Raw genomic sequence first — 17263 nt, forward strand, 5'->3', positions numbered from 1 at the left:
CTCCTATGCATGTCGCCTTTATAATAAAACATTGACAATGTTTTATAGTTAGACAATGTATAGTTCATTCAAAAATTTAACTGTTTGATTACTTTTTAAAGGGGATGAATTGTCTTGAATTATGGATAATTCATAGAGCCATTACTTTTCAATTTTATTTTTTCTGAACTCCAAAAAGTTGTACAGAGGATTATAATTTCGTGTGTCTATCCAGGCGTCCAGTGCCTTGTGTTCAGAGTCACCTTTTCATTCTCCCTCTTCCTATCTGTGCCCTCTCCCAGATTCATTTCACCTTCCTCATTTCTTTTTATCACTATGTACATTAAGTATTTTTGCTCTGTTTGTCCTCTGTTCCCTTTTCCATTAGTCCATTCCTTCCCACAACTCCCACCTTAAAGTCCCCTTCTAGTTTTTGCTGCTTGTTTGATTGTTTAAATTTAATTTTATTGTCAAGGTGATGTACAGCAAGATTGCAGTTAACATACAAAAGGTATTGAGTATATTTCTTCCTGAACATTGTTATTCTCTCCCTCATTTTTCCTCCCACTTTCCTCCCCTCTTCCCATCCGTCTCCAAGTTGTAAACACCTGTTAATTGTTCAAAAGGTTTACTCCACAGAAATTCGCTCTAGAAGCACTTTGGGAACTTGCAGGTTTAGAATCCTCCAAGTGACTGCAGTTCCTTATCTCCACCTAGTGGCCAAGCATCTAAATTGCAGGTACAAGTCTTAAAACAGGCATTTTTTTTTTTTCCTTTTCTTTTTTTCTTTTAACTGAACCTTGTTTTCTGAGAGGCAGAATCCTGACTGTGTTTCTCAGACTGGCCTTGAACCTCCTTGATCTTCCTGTCTCAGCCTCTGAAAAATCTTGGACTGCCAATCCACATGCATCTCCTTCATAATGTCATCCTTAAAACAGAGACATCATTATTTGCTGTGGATTATAGAATTATTTTGCTACTGCGTCAAATAAATTGGCCATTTTCTCTTATTCTATCTTGAATAATTTGAATCTCTCTTCTTCCTTTTTCATTATAAAATAAAGCTGAACAAATACATTAAAGTCATGTTGGTAAAGCAATGGAAGAGTACTTATTCTCTCGTACAATTTTTATACATATAATATTATTTTAATGAGACATTTTGAAATGTAAATATATATGGAAGATGTATAAAAAACTTTATGGTTTTGCCATAAATTCCTACAGTATAACAGCAGACTTCCTAATATGTTTGCATAAATACTCAGATGATCCTGTACTTGAAATATTTATGTAATCATTCTTCTAGGCTAAACCAATAAGCCTTACATAGATAAAGACCCCAAATGTTATCTAGGATGCCTACAAAATTAATCCATTGGATTCTATTTGTGGTATCTATTGATTCCCTTTTCAATTAATTCTGGAGTAATATATATATATATATTATGGTGGGCTTCGAATCCTAATATTTTTCTCTGGTCAAATAAGAATTTAATAGAGTTCATTTTTTTTCTCGGCTCAGATCTAAGTTAGAAATTCATATTAATATTCTGCTAGATTCTTTTCATTCCTTCAGACATCATTTGCATCATAAACAGTCCACATGAAGTAGACTACATTGAATATATATCCAACTTACTCTTTCTTGCCCACAGATCTTGGCATATAAAATGTGTCCAATAAATATTTGAGAATGAATGAAGGCACTGGGAACAGGGTTGGGAAGGTGCTGAAAGCTAAAGCCAGTACTGCAAAGAGTTCTAAGTGTGATACAAGTTTTCAGAGCTGTCCTGAAAGACAGGTGGCGAAAGGAAGCACGTCTTTAATTCCACAAAAGTCTGCTTCTATCAGTCATGAAATGACAGCCCCCCTCTACTGATTGGTGGTGTGGCACTGGACAAAGTAGCTTGCTTAACTTGTGTCATACACTCGAGGGCCCCCACAGTCCAAGTTTTCCTGTAAAGGATACTCCCAACAGCTCATAAGTCCTTCATCCTCAAAGGGTATCTGGGAGGCACATTACACCCCACTTTGTGATTGCTCAAGAAATGTGAGGTCCCCACTCCATGACAATTTCTTTCTGAAGAAGTGAGCAGATGAACTTACTCTTGTCTCACTGGGTGACTGAAATGCCTAGTGTAGTTACTAATGCCTCGCCATTCTGTGCTGCCTCTCCATGCGGATGTTTGTCTCCTGTGTGATCCCTTTCTGGGGTGAACCATACAAGCTGCTGTTCTCTGACCACAATTTAAAAGGCCATGGGAACTCTACTTTTAGCAGTCCACACCCTAGGAACAGAGAAGAGTGTCATTTTTAAAGAGAAGTTGGGATATTCAAACTGTTCTCGACATTTGATTGCATCAAATCTCAGCAGACCCTAAGCATGCTAGATTTTCTTCCTTTGCTGAGAACCAAATCTGAGCCTTGTGCATACTATGCAAGCATCCTACCACCAAGTTACATGCCTGCCCTTGTTTTGTTTTGACACGGGATCTTGCAAAGTATCTCAGAATTGTTTTTATAACTCCAATATTTATGATTTTCTGGTCCAGAAATCAAGAGCCACTACTACTGGCTATGTTTGTCATTGACATCTACAGTGTTAAGCACTTGGCATACATTAAGTCATAAGGAAACTGGAGATAATAATTGTATGTATCTCCTATGTAAGGATTCAGTGAAGTAACCAATAAGACATACAGAGGACAGCCTGACATGTAGGATGTATTCGATTAAGATAGTGATTGTTATTATTCTTATTTATTTCTAGCCACTCAGAGCTCATTAGATGGCCTTACCTGACGTCTTCTCTTCTTGAGATTTCCAAGTTCTACAAATTCCCAGACCTCTATCCTGTCTTTATTTCTACTCTTTCCTTTTGGCCCCTTGGGTGATCAAAATCACCTGTGCTTTAGCTCTGCCATTATTAACATTTACTTATATAAGTATCTTTCAGTGGGTATTATTTTCTATAGCATGAGCAGGAAAATGTTAAGTGTTTATAAGTTACTGTGCTGTATAGCCTTGCTATGGTTTGAATATAGTTTCAATGTGTCTATCAATGATTTAGGTCTTGGAAATTTGACCTTTATTGTGGCTGTGTTAATAAATAGTGAAACGTTTAATAGGTGGGGCTCATATAAAGGTAATTAGGTCATTGGAAAGACTTAGTGTGGCTCTCACTGGATCTTGCTTTTACAACATTGGATTCTTACCATAAAGCAAGTCTGACTCCAAAATTGCTCTACTTTCTATGTGATTTCTTTTGCATGGCTCCTGACATTGTGGTACCATCTACCAGGTAGTCCTTGCCAGAGTTGAGAGAAGCTGGTATCATATTCTTAGACCTTCAGACTAAGCTAAATAGACCTCTTTTCCTTACAAATTGCCTAGCCTTGGAACTGAATATTGTGGTACTTGTTTGTAATCCCAGTACTTGGGAGACTGAGACAAGGAGAACTTTAGTTTTAGTCCAGCATGGGCTTTGGAGAGGGAGTTTGTCACAAAAACAAATTCTCAAGAACATATCTCAAATTTATTTGATCATAGAATCCTTCCTCCATTCTACATTACTTCACAGCATCTTCTAGAATGTTTACTGTTCTAGAACTCACTCCTTCGCTCATTAGGATAGGGTCTCCTTATATAGTCCAGGCTGTTACTGAACTCACAGTCCTTTTTCCTTCGCTCACTGATTTCTGGGACTATAGGCCTATGCCACCATGACTGGCTCTGCTAAATATCTTGAGAAGCATTTATTTAAGACAATTGTGTCTGGAAAGAAACGATGGATAAATGAGGAAGAAAGCCCAGATGCAGAGCCTAGACCCACAGTGACCTGATAAATATAGGCCTTGGGAACAGAGGCCTTGTTTTGGGGAAGTTGACCTGAAAAGGTAATGAGTCCTTTCTCACTGCGGCCAGATGAGGTTGACAGCAGAGCATTCCATTGGCCCAGCTCTGCCTACACCAAGGTGAGCAATGTCTTCAGCCACCACACTCTGTGGGCCATGTTGGAAGTGTATGTTATTAGCATGGGACAGAGCAAGGGTCAATTTGAGGTGTTTGGTGTTCTGCATTGGCCAGGATGAAGAGAAAATCAGAGTGGGATCAAGGATATTCTGACACACACTGACTAGAGGCATGGTGGAAGTGGTAGAGTGCATGCCTAGCATGTAAGAGGCCCTTTGTCCAATTCTCAGTACCACCAAAACAATAAGCAAACAATTTCTAGGACTTCTCTAGCTTGCCTATTAAATTTGGACAGTGTGAGCTTGAGCTAGATTTTTCATGAATAAATCAGGCATATGTTATATTAAGCAGCCTGGGGAAATTAAATATGACCACCTAAGCCAAAAGAGGCTGTATAGTTCCTTTGGGAGATCCCCAATGATTAATGAATGATTAATTGGTAGAAAACATCATTCATCATGCCGTTGGTTGCACTTGCTTAGTAAGGTTAAACTGGAGTCATACACAATGAGTTGACAAAATATGATTGGAGCTTATTTCCCTTCAGGTTTTTCTTATCATCCCAATTCTCTTTTTTTGCAGACATGACTGAACATATTGAGAGGGAGTTCCATCCACTTTACCCAAGATATCTCCAGCTAGTCCTGCTAGTTTCTCCAAAGCTGAAGTTTAACAACCTTTAAACCTTCACTCGGAAGCCTTCTTGCTTCTGTCATCTGTTGCATTTGCTAATTTTGCTAGAAAATGCTCTTTGCTTATTTTCACCATGGCACTGTCAAGTTCCCGTTCTTCCTTTTATTCTGCAGTTTTACACTGAATATCGTTGCTTGATTTCCAACTAAGCTGCTCCCTTACAGAATTCCCCTCCACTCATTCTGTCTGGAAATCCATCCTGTCTTCCTCTGCTGCCACTTTATGACTGTCCCTGGTCAATTGTCTATCTTTGATGAGTTTCTTTCACAGAGACAACTTACGGAATCTTTCTGCTAGGAATATTCCATGTGGTATTCTATCTAATATTCCCCAGCCTGCCTGGAGTGACATAAAAACACAAATATGCTTTGAATGAGAACTTACTTCAAATATACAATGGAACTCATATGTCTTTCTGCTTGATAAATATAACTGTGTTGGATGCCCCTGTCTTCCCCATTTGACATAGTGCCAGAATAGCCACAAACTCCCAGGCAAGTTCACACACTTGGATTTCAGGGGTGCCATCTCATTTCCTGTCCTTGTCCCATCCTTGCTAGACCTGGCTAGCTGAATCATGATCTTCTTATGCAAAGGCAACACAAGTCAGGCAAAAATGCAGCTTACCATGCGGAGCCTTGATGTAAAGAGAAACAGCTTACTTTGAGGACTTCAAGGAGTTTTCGCAACACATATACTTTATGAATTGTAGGGGAATCTATCCTGAAATGTAAACATCAGTGCTGCAACTTGGGGTATGCTGTGAATTAAGTAACAATATGCATCTTTTCAGAGAGAGCTCATTCAAAGTAATCTTTAGACTTGTCTCTTTTCAGTCCTTTCTCATACCTTTTTCTTTCTAACACCGATTCCTACATTTTTAATTTTTAAAGTCCTAGTAAATACTAGTATATTAAAAGCAGTAAAGAAAGGCATGATTCAGTGGCTTATGCCCATATTCCTAGCTTTTCAGGAGGCTGACAGTTCAAAGCTATCTCCAAAAGACAAATCTTAGACACTTTTATAATAAGCTGGAACTTTAGGTGTGGTTCAAATGGTAGATTTCCAGCTCTGAGTAAAAAAGCTGAGAGCACCAGCCCAAGAATTCAAGCCCCAGTACCAACTCCTCCAAAAACTATTAAATGATTATAATTCAGGCCATGAGTGTGGTCTCGTGGTAGAATGCTTGCTTAGCATGCACAGAGTCCTGGGTTCAATTCCACAGTACCACATACGCAGAAAAAACCAGAAGTGATGCTATGGCTCAAGTGGTAGAGCATTAGCCCTGAGAAAGACCAAGGACAGTGCCCAGGTCCTGAGTTCAAGCTCCAGGACTGGCAAAAAATGATTATAATTCAAAAATAGTAAGATTTATTTTTTAATGATAGATCAGATTAAGTTAAATAGTAAGATGAGAAAAATATTTTATTTTGGTCAGTCATGGGACTTGAACTCTGGGCCTTGGTTCTGTCCTTGAGCTGAAGAGCCACAGCACCATTTCTGGTTTTCTAGTAGTTAATTAGAGATAAGAGTCGTAGGGACTTTTATGCCCAGGCGAGCTTTGAACCCAATCCTCAGATCTCAGCCTCCTCAGTAGCTAGGATTACAGGTTTGAGCCACGAGTGCTTGGCTGAGAAAAATAATTTTTAAAGACTTTGTGACACTGTTTCCATAGCTGTGCTATTATTATTATTATTTGAGATGTGGTGTGATATGCAAGGAAGAGCCTGGGTTTTGGGAGACAAAGATTGAGATCCCAGTTCTGTCTTTGTCACGTCCAACTTTAGTGATTGTGATTTAATTCCTTAGTCTTTGACCCTCCATGTCCTCATCTACCAAGGAAGCAATAGTTTCTGTCTTTTCAAGAAGATGGTGAAGCTTTGAAATAGAATCTAAGGTATGCCTGGCACATGGTCAGCCCTCATTAAAATAGAGTTGCTATTATTATCTTGATCCAAATTCCATGAGTGATGTGTTTCCTTATTTAATTCAAGAAGGTGGTAGCATCTAATTTGTAAAAATTAGTGACAAGGATGCAATTTCAGTAAATGAATCTCCTTATTACCAAGGATATGTAAGCTCATTTTGCAATTGTAGCATTATGGTAGATTACTGGTAACTAAGAAACAGTTCAACTCTACTGATACACAATTTAGAAGTTAAAATGAACAATAATATGTAAAAATAAAGAAGACGGAAGAGAGGGAATAAAGAAAGACATCCCTGTAGCTTAGCTTCACTGAAGGAGCTATATAAAAAGGCTTAAGCTACAGAAACTGCTCCCTGACCTTGAAAAAATGACCCTATGTACATAATAGGAGCCTAGATACTTAAATAATTAAAAAAGTGTTCTCCTCTCAGCTATCATAAGTTAAAAATTTAAATACAATTAGATGTCCCTGTAACTTATCAGGTACCATTTTGGGCCCCAGAGTTTCATTATGTACAAGCCAGACCCAGATCTGCAGCCCAAGACTAGACTCCAGCAGGATACCAGTGTAGAGACCATCACCACCCAGTGGGTCAGAAGAATGCACTATCTTCTGCCCCGTTGGCAGTCTTTTGGTTCTTACAAGCTGGATAGGTAGGTATATAGGTGTTTGTTTTAATGATTGTGCTTCAGAGCATTCACAAATGTTACATATATTATTTTGCATATTCCAAGTATGGACCATTGTAAGAGCATGAAATCAGACCATGGGAAGGAAACCTGGGGAGAGTTTGCCTGTCAAAGACTTGTTTAACAACTGTCCCCATTTCTGGCTCTCCACAGCTTTCAGCAGAGATACCAGGTCTCCTCAGTAATGAAGTCAATAGAGTCTTCAGTAAGATGACACAAATAAGGCCTGGAGAAGAGCATTTTTTCCAAAACACAAATGGGTAGGCTGAGGCAGACGGTGTGATTCAGAGATAAAGTGTTTGCCTTGATTACCAAAGGGCCTGGATTTAATCCCCAGTACTGTGGAAACAAGAAAACAAGCAAGCCAAAACAAAACCATATACAAATGTTTATCAGAAGCAGAAGATTTGAAACCCCTATGTATTTCCAAAAGCCTCCCTGGCAAGCAGACTGACACTTTCTGGGGAAGTCATTTTCCTGAAGGTTAGTCAGGGATTGGAATCCAGCCCATCCACTCTGTCCCTGGTCTTACTCCCTGCCCCATCTCTTCACAAAGAGCACTTCATGTATAATTTGATGTTTACTTCAAAATACTCCAGGGGAGTTCTGCTCCATCTTTCAGCCTCCAAGACTGTGAATAATTTATCTTAAAAGTAGCTCACTGCATATGCACATTTTCTCTTTGAGAGGTGGTAGGTAAGAGAGTTATTTAGAAAGTCTGGTTAAGTGGGCACAGAGACAAAACAGCATACTTTTTAAAGCATGTTCTAAAAACCTCAAGCCCATGCTCATGGATATGATCATGTAGTAGGTCATGATGAAAAGCTCATTTGGCTGGGCCCCAAAAGAGATCCAGTGAGCAGAGAGCAGTAAGATTAAAGGCCACCAGCTCAGGATGTGCTCTGACTGTTGCTGCCAGAAATGACTCTTAATTTTGAGCAGTAAATGTCCCCCAGTAAGGAGAGAAAAAAAAGTGTCTTATAAATTCTTGTTTTAGGAAAATTGATTTAAAAGATGTTTTTCTACAACATTTGCATTTAGTTGAAATAACAAGGGCAAAATGGAAATTCTGAAAATTAATCATTTCTGTTAATAAAAGCAGAAGATAAAATTATTCTCAGAGAAAGCTCAGTGCTGGTGGCTCTAACCAGCAATTCTGATTACTCAGGAGGCTGAGATCTGGAGGTTCAGGGATCAAAGCCAGCCAAGGCAGAAAAGTCCACAAGACTCCATCTCCAAATAACCAACAAAAGGCTAGAGGAGTGGCTTAAGTGACAGAGCATCATCTGAGCAAGCAAATGGGCTATGCATGAGGTTCTCAGCTCAGGACCTCGGAGCAAAATTCCTAGAGAAAACTTCAGCCTTTAGTTTGAGAAACATTTGAGTAAATGAGTCTTTCCAGACCCCTGTAGAAAATGTCACACCCAAGAACCATTCATTCTGTCAGTGCCCCCACTCATGTTTATCATGCCTTTGCTCTTAGGGAGGCACTTCATTGTTATTACACCACCCCCAAAGAGGGTAAGGAAGTGGGAGGAAAGTCTGATACCTGTTAGGGATTAGAGAACAAACTAGAAAAGAGCTTCTACCTGGAATACTGCTAGAGTGTTGTACAACCATGGGACCACTCTGGACTGTAAGGCCTGTGTTGCTAGGAGAGGAGAGTGGGGGAGAAGGCAGAGGTATGTTTGTTTCTCAGGGCAGCTGTAAAATGGAGCCCAAAATGAGCTGGTTTTAAAGAACAGAAGTTTCTTCTCTCACAGATCTGGAGGCTGGAAATCTAGATGATGGCTCCAGGAGAAAGACCTTCTGGGCTTCTCTCACTTTCCATGTTTACACCAATCCTTGTGTTCCTTAGCTTGAGATTCCTCCCTTTGGCCAGAGGGACACCTTTCCCTACATGTCTTCGAGAAAAAAGAGCTTCTTCTTTCTTTTCTGTTTTCTTTCTTCTTTGCCAGTACTAGGGCTAGACCTCAGGGCCTTGTGCCATTGCTTGACGTTTGCCCTCAGTGCTGCTACTCTTCTCATTTGAGCTACATCTCCACTTTCAGCTTTTTGCCAGTTAATTGGCAATAAGAGCCTTTCAGTTTTCTTGGACTGGCTTTAAACTGTGATCCTCAGATCACAGTCCCATCCCCTAGTATCCCAATTATTTCCACCATACCCTATATCTGTATTTGACTCTATAAAGCTACATTTGAGATTCTGAGCTTAGAACATTTTGGAGAACATGATTCGAATTGGAACAATAGGGAGTTGAAGAGACCATGATTCAAGCAGTAAAGTCCTGCCTAAGCCAATAGGAAGCCCTGAGTTCAAACCTCAATACCGCACTCCTTGCAAAAGAAAAATCATATCAACAAATAGGGATTTGGAAGAACCCTTCGTGGATGGGGATCCAGGACGGTCCAAAGCCAAACAAGAAATTGGAAGGTTGTCAAATCTAGCTTATAGTGGTGCCCAGGTTTTCCTGGACCCATTATCTCGTGATGACAGGAAATGAAAATGTATAGACCAGGAGACACCACATACATCATCTGCCTTTAGACTGTTGTGCAGACATGGCTTCACCATGTAGGGAAGACCATGGTAAAGTGCAAAATAAGGCAGATCTCTTTCAATGGTTTAGAAAACTATCTGGGAAGAGTTTCTCTTGCTGTGATAAACTCTTGAACAGGTGAAAGCATCCTCTATTGAGCGATGGCTTCGCAGCTGTCAACAGGCTGGGAAGGGCACATCTGGAGGTGGACAGCGGGATGCCTTGGATGGGCATGGTTGAGAGTGAACTCTACAGCTCTCACAGTTTTCTATAGTGAATACTTGTCAAATGATGAGTTTGTTGGTGTGAGGAGAGAGATTAGGGTTGGGGAAGGGCAAAACTAGAACATGTTAAAGAGTAACTTGGGATGTTGATAGTTTCTGCAATAGCAGATAGGCATGGACAATTTTAAAAAATAATGAGCTATGAGCTCTAGCTCAAGTTGTAGAGTACCAGCCTTGAGCAAAAAAATCTCAGGGATAGCACTCAGGTGCTGAAATCAAGCCCCAGGGAAGAGAGAGAGAGAGATGACAGAATTGTTGTTAGAATGCTTAGGCCACAGAGGAGCCCGGCATCAGAGAGTTTCAACATTCCAGATACAGCCACTTATCCCCTGTAAAACATAGAAAAGGTAATGGTGAGAAGCGAGCTTTGAATTTAAATAGGCAAGTGAGCAAGAAATAAGCATAGTTTAGCTATTTTGGCCAACGCGTGGTCCGGTTGATCATTATTGTAGGTCTGAATCTGTAAGGTCCACCCTTGTGAGGGGACAGTTCTGTTCTTGTCATGAGATGCTTGCTTCTGCTTGCCTGGTGAGCTCATTTCCTGTTCTGGGATAGTTGCTCCCTGCTTTAGGGGAGATGGTCTCATCATGGGATGACCTGCCTGCAAGGCTCACTGTTTCTGGCAGGAAAACGATTGGACACTTCTAGGTGACAGTCAGGGGATGTGGAACAGAATGTCTGGAGCAGGGTGTTGTAAAAGCTGGCAGCTGACAAACTGTTGATGATGCTCTCCATGCAGATCTCAAAAATACCTTTGTTTCTTCTGGAGTTTTCTGTAGTTACTCTTTAAATGATTAACTTGTCATTTGAAAATGGAAGGGATAGCTTCTGTCAGTCTGGTAGGTTGACTTCATCTGTGGAGAGCATAGGTTGGGAGCAGAGGACATGAAGTTGAGACACAAGAGAACAAGCAATGTGACAGATTGAAGTCCAGACTGCAGTTAGACCACCAAAGTCTGAATTCTAGCTCTGAGAGTTGTGTGACTTTGAATAAGTTATTTAATCTCTCTATTTCTCACTATTCACGTTTGCAAAATAAAGATAATGATCAGATAGTAAAGAAAATTATTTAATAAAGATTTGTAAATCTCTGAAAATATTTGCTAAATTTATTAAACTCTCAATAAGTGATACCTATTTTCAGGACCTGAGTCTGAAATGAGAGGGAGGGTATTTTCTCATGTTGTTGAGACACAATATGTATAGGAAGCTTGTTCATTACCTAAGAGAATCATAGAATTCAGAAGAGGAAACAGCTAAATATTCTTCTAAGTATAGATAAAAGCTGTCTAGCTCCTCTGTATCTGTGGCATTCACATCAGCGGACTCAATCCACCACAGATTGAAAATGTGTAGTGAGCTGCCAAGAAGGCCAAGCCCTGTTCAAATTAATTTCAAAAATAATACATATGAACTGAAAATACTTTCCTTATCACTCTTCCCTAAGGAATACAGCACAACAACCATTTACATAGCATCTACATTGTATTTGGAACAGTAAGTAATGTAGACATAATTTAAAGTATCCACAGATGGATGGGTTCTATGCAAATGCTTTACCATTTTTTGATGCTGGTCCTTGAAAGGGCCATGGAGCCACAGAAATGGAGGTAGTAGATTGTACAGGTGCAGGCGTTCATTCAACATGACTGGATGAACAATGGGTTATTCTGTTCCCCTCTTTTCCTAGAGAAGGGTAGATTTTAACATTAATTATCAAATATTTAACCAGCATGGGTGGAGGGCCTGATACTGTTGTAAGCATGTACCGTGGGAGGGGCAGCTGGAACACACCTAAGGATACACAACTAATTGCAAAAGAGGCAGAGTTTCTCCTTTGTAAGTTCCTAGAGTTTACATCCTGATGGTGAGCTAAAGGAGGTGAGCCAGATGGGGATACAGCAAGAACAAAGCACAGAGAGAATGAGAAAGAAAGATGTGAATGTTCAGAATTCAGAGTGAGTAGGAACAGACCAGAGCAGGTGGTCCATGTAGCTGGATGGAAGATGAAAATAGGAAGTCATCTTTATTCCCACAGAAGATCACGAACAAAATGGCACATGCCAGTACTGGAGCTGTAACTTAGGGTTTCTCACTCTTGCTTGGCTTTCTGCCATACCTCTACTTCTGGCTTTTGTTGGCTAATTGCAGATAAGAGTCCCATATATATGTCTGCACTGGCTGGCTTTTTGGAACATGGTTGTCAGATTTTAACCTCCTGAGTAGTTAAGATCGCAAGCATGAGCCGCGGGTGCCTGGCCAATGTGTCAGAATACAAATAGGTGATAGCTGATGCTCAGTTAGTATTTCAGGGTCTAATTAAGATGAAACCAATGAGGTTAAGCACTGAATGTAGCAAGAGTCTATTTTCCATTCACTTTAACTTTCTAAGAAATGAGGATACATCTCCCCCATCAAAATTGTTTAAAAACAAAACAGTTCCTGAATTGAAGAAGTAATTAGGAAGAAAATAATGTTCAAGTAGAAGGAATCCTTGAAGAACTTCAGCGACCTCTAGGACACACATACTGTAAGCTCATGCATGATATGTTTATTTTTTAGAAACATTTCTGGATTAGAGGGTTTTGTAATTCTAAATATTGTGATTGTAGATTATTTGATTGGCTCAAGGGTCTTAGTATAGCTGACAGCTGGAAAGCTGTCATAAACTGCAAAGTTGATTATAAAGCCAACCCTTTCCCATTCTCATCTATAATGTCATCTTATAAATAAAACAAATGCTTGGCCAAGAAACTTCCAAAATCATGAATGAGGACACAAAATCCTAAAAACCAATTGATGCTCTCAGTTTAGAGAACTGAATAAATCCTCATGGTTGCCCTCCATACACAAGTAAATTGGATTAAAATGAGAACTGAAATGTCTTTAGGAAATAGAGCAGAAAAGGAAAGGGGTTGCAGAATCACAGGAAGAGTGAGTAATCTCAGTTTCATGCTGTGGAAAGTCAAAGGCAGCATGGATCCCGGTCAGCCGACTGTACATTTTGACACCACCACTGCCTTCTCCACTGCTAAGTCATCTGCAGCTTGGAAAGACCCATCTAAAGAAGCTTTTGATTAAAATCAGTAGTCTGAAAAATTTTTTTCTGCAGCAAACAATTTGAGGCTTGACGTATATTTTATGAACCAGAGTAGGAAGTAACTCCAAAAAATGTTTGCTTGGAAATTTCTAACTCCAACTTATTCCCAAATACAATACTGAACATGGAAGTTAGAACTACAGCCCTTCATCATGTCAGCAAAACAAGCTGATGTAGTGTCAGATATCTTTAAGTCTAGCACTAGGGAGATTGAAGCAGGAGGAGTTCAGAGACAGCGTGGGCCACATAGCAGTAGTCATGGTTGTTTGGTCTTACTGCCTTGACCTTGTGGTAAGATTGTTGAACATTTTGGTGAAGAGCACACGGTACAACACAAGGAAACAGGAGAATAGGACAGGGGCCCTGGTCCCAATATCCCCTTCATGATCATGTTCATGTTTCCTGTTACCTCAGTTTCCTTTCCTTGGACCACACCTACACTGGCAACCAAATCTCTAGCACATGGCCTTTGGAGGTCATTTCAGATCCAAGTCATAATATTGTTTGTTATTTAACAACTTTTGTCCTCCAATGACCTTCCTTAGACTAACAACTAAATAAAGCTCTTACATTCTTCTTTTTTTTTTTTAAAGACACAGTATCACTATATAGCCTAGTATGGCCTCAAACTTAAGAACCTTGTACCTCATCGAGCAGCATCCTGGGATTACAGACATGCATCACCAGGCCTGGCTCTTTATTCTGATCATTCAAATGGCAGCAAGTTAACTAGAATTTTTTGTTTAGCTACTATAAAAATGTTCTTCATTTACCTTTGAAGATTCTGTTAATCTACTTTAAGATCCATTTACTTTATACATTCTGTATACATAGAAATTGGAGACTGTTTGTCTTGTTTGGATTGTGTGTGTGTGTGTGTGTGTGTGCGTGTGTGTGCATGCACATGTCAGTCCTAGGGCCTGAACTCAGGGCCTGGCATTATTCTGGAGCTTTTTTTGGCTATCATTTGCTCTACCATTTGAGCCATATTTCCATTTACATTTTTTGTGAGTTAATTGGAGATCAAAGGCTCATATACTTTCCTACCTGGGCTGGCTTTAAACGTTGAGTCTCAGCTCTCAGTCTCCTGAGTAGATAGGATTATAGGAGTAAGCCATCAGCATCTGGCTGGAGAATATGTTTTATTACTACCTCCAAGAAGATTTTGGCCTAACTGAGCCTCTAAGACATGTACACATGAAAGTGACAAAGATAGCCCATGATTATAAATGTGGAGAATATATATCTGTGTGTATGTGTATGAATAATAGGCATTCTAAGGAACGGAAGATTATGTTATATTCATGTGGTTATAGCAGGAGGAATTGGAATTGGATTTTGAAGTATAAGTAAGATTTGCCTGAGGATGGAGTGAGGAACCTCTCCTGCTAGGGACATATGCTCAAAGATAGCAATGTAGGTGTGTGTGTGTGTGTGTGTGTGTGTGTGTGTGTGTGTGTGGTGTGTGTGTGGGGGTAACTAACTAGGCAACCTGGTTACTTATTCCCTTTGAAACCTTACATAACCCTCACCACTGGAATCCTAATACATAATATTAGCATAATATTCATTTAACTGGAAGAAAGCTGGATGAATGGCTAAAGTGGTAGGGCTGGAGATATTCTGGTTTTGTTTTATGCTATTCTGTACCCTCTTTGGATGATCCCAGAATATTTCTATGATAATTACATGAAAATACCAAATCTTATAAACCAGAATTGTTGGCACTAAGTCAGTAATAGTGTTTTGCTTCATAGTCCAAGGCATTGCTTTACCAGACAAAACAATAATAATAATAATAATAATAATAATAATAATAATTAGAAAAAGAAAGGCCAGCAGACAAGGTATAAAAATCTCAAGAGATGATTAATCATGTTTTCTGAGGAAAGAGTCAAAAGAATTGGGTTGTAGCTTCTTATTTGTGTCAGAATCAAGTTTACAAAGCTTTTATAAAACTTCAAATGTTCTGTCTAAATGTTCTGTCTAGATGTACACTTTCATCTTTAGGTATTTGGAGCATTTCCCCAACTTGCTCATCTGACTGAGCGCATAGAAAATGTAAGAGCTGATTCAAAAAAGAAAGAAACCATACGTTTGTTACATGTATTTTCATTAGGGTTATCCAAACTGGAGCCAGAAAAGTACATTTCTCTGGCAGCAGAAGTCAAAGAAGCAAATATTTGGTCTGACTATCACCTAACTTATCATCTGTACTCTGCTTTTATATTTCCACCTTTAATTGTATTAGTGCTTTGAATTTATGGCTTTTCTACATACTTACTTCATTTAATTCTCACTATAGAAGGTACATTTTTTTTTGCCAGTTCTGAGATTGAGCTCAGGGCCTGAGCACTGTCCCTGGGCTTTCTCAAGGCTACTCCTTGAGCCTCAATACCACTTCTGGCTTTTTTTTTCTATGTATGTGGTACCAAGGAATCGTACTCTGGCCTTCGTGCATGCTAGGCAAGCACTCTACCACTAGGCCAAAGTCCCGGCCCTGAAGGTGCATATTTTTAAAACTAAAAAGAAACTGAATCAGAGAGAAAACTGATTTCTAGCCATTGTATCTCAATTCAATTTTCAAAATGTCTTTTTGTGACCGCAGTGATGATATTGTTAGAGATTTTCTAATGCTGTCATGTAATAATAGCATATAAGATTACTGTTTTGTATTAACAGTTCTTCCACCCATGTGATTAGGTCGGTTACAATATGGAAAAGAAAGCAGAAATTCCAAACAGGAAAGAATCACAGCTGCTGTAGTTATTACAGTGATGGATTTAAAAGTGCTGCCAATAGTATGAATGTGACTGAGATAACAAGATACAAGAGCATGAGTTACAAAGTGAACCAGCCATTTTCAAGTAATGAATAATTTCCCTAAACACCTAAAATTTGGCTATGATACAATAAAGTATAGGAACATTTGTATTTATCAATAAAAATCTAAAAGAAGTATAGCTATTTAAAATGCTGTTGTTTTTTAAATGGAATAGTTACTAAATTAAAAAGCTTACATCTAGGCTGAGGTTTGAGGATTGTAGTTTGAAGAATAGCTCAGGCAGTAAAACTTATGAGATTCCATGTTCAATTAAACAGAATAAAGCTGGATACATAACTCAAGTGATAAGGCTCCAACTAGGAGCAAGAAGGCCAAGAGCTGAAGGCCTTGAATTAAAATCCCAGTATACCACACACACACACACACACACACACACACGCTCACCACACACCCTCTTTCTTCAACCAGATACTCTGTGAATGTCTCTTTGATCTACTGTTTCAGAAGGGATTATGGGGGGACTCTGAAGATGCTGAGCATTTTTAATAATCTACTCATTAATCATTGTTTTAATAGGTTAAACTTTATGCAAAGACAGTTCATCTATGATTATGCATATATTCTACTTTTGGGCATATGAAATGAGACAGTTTCTATGACTTCTAAAGATGAAATAAAAGATAATTTCTGATTTTCTTTTCTAGAGGCTACGAAGAAGGTTCCTTTTTTCAAGGAAGCAGTTTTCAGTCTATTATTTCCATAGTTCTAAGGGGCCTCAGAGAGGTCTGGGGGAGAGAGGGAGAGTGGGCTCTGTGCTTGATCCTTTTGTTTATCTCATACAGAGCAGTGAGGCTCTTTCAAATGTTAACATTCTTTATAAAATATGGCAAGCAGCAAAACATTGTTCAGAAGCTATGGCCTTCAAGTTACCCTAAAGAGTATCTCTAGATATCTATTTAAGTATATTAAAGATCTTTGAAGCCATGTCAAAATAAATTCACATCGCTTCAGCTTTAAAATATGTACATTCACCCATGTAGAGATGATGTAGTTATTTCCTCTTATCTATAGTTTTAGTTCCTGTAGTTTCTTTGATACCTGCAGATGGCTGCTATCCAAAAATGTCCCAGAAATAAACAATCCTGAAGATTTAAATTATATATCTAAATGGTATGATAAAATCTTGTTCTGTTCCAGTCCATCCCACCTAAGGAATCATCACCTCTACACAGTGTATCTATGCTGTAAATATACAACCTAGTCATTAATCATTCAAAAGCCCTCTTGG

General features: G+C 39.1%; 1 long non-coding RNA gene across 1 annotated transcript; it reads left to right on the forward strand.

Annotated features, from left to right (window-relative positions):
* Positions 1-3688: 3688 nt before the first annotated feature.
* On the forward strand, positions 3689-16069 carry LOC150048369 (uncharacterized). Its single transcript, XR_016539248.1, has 3 exons — positions 3689-3956; positions 7421-7750; positions 15894-16069. It is a non-coding gene; the product is annotated as an uncharacterized LOC150048369 (long non-coding RNA).
* The last annotated feature ends 1194 nt before the right edge of the window (positions 16070-17263 follow it).

Source organism: Megascapheus bottae, chromosome 22 (assembly GCF_031878675.1).
Source record: "Megascapheus bottae isolate mThoBot1 chromosome 22, mThoBot2.hap1, whole genome shotgun sequence".
NCBI lineage: Eukaryota > Metazoa > Chordata > Mammalia > Rodentia > Geomyidae > Megascapheus > Megascapheus bottae.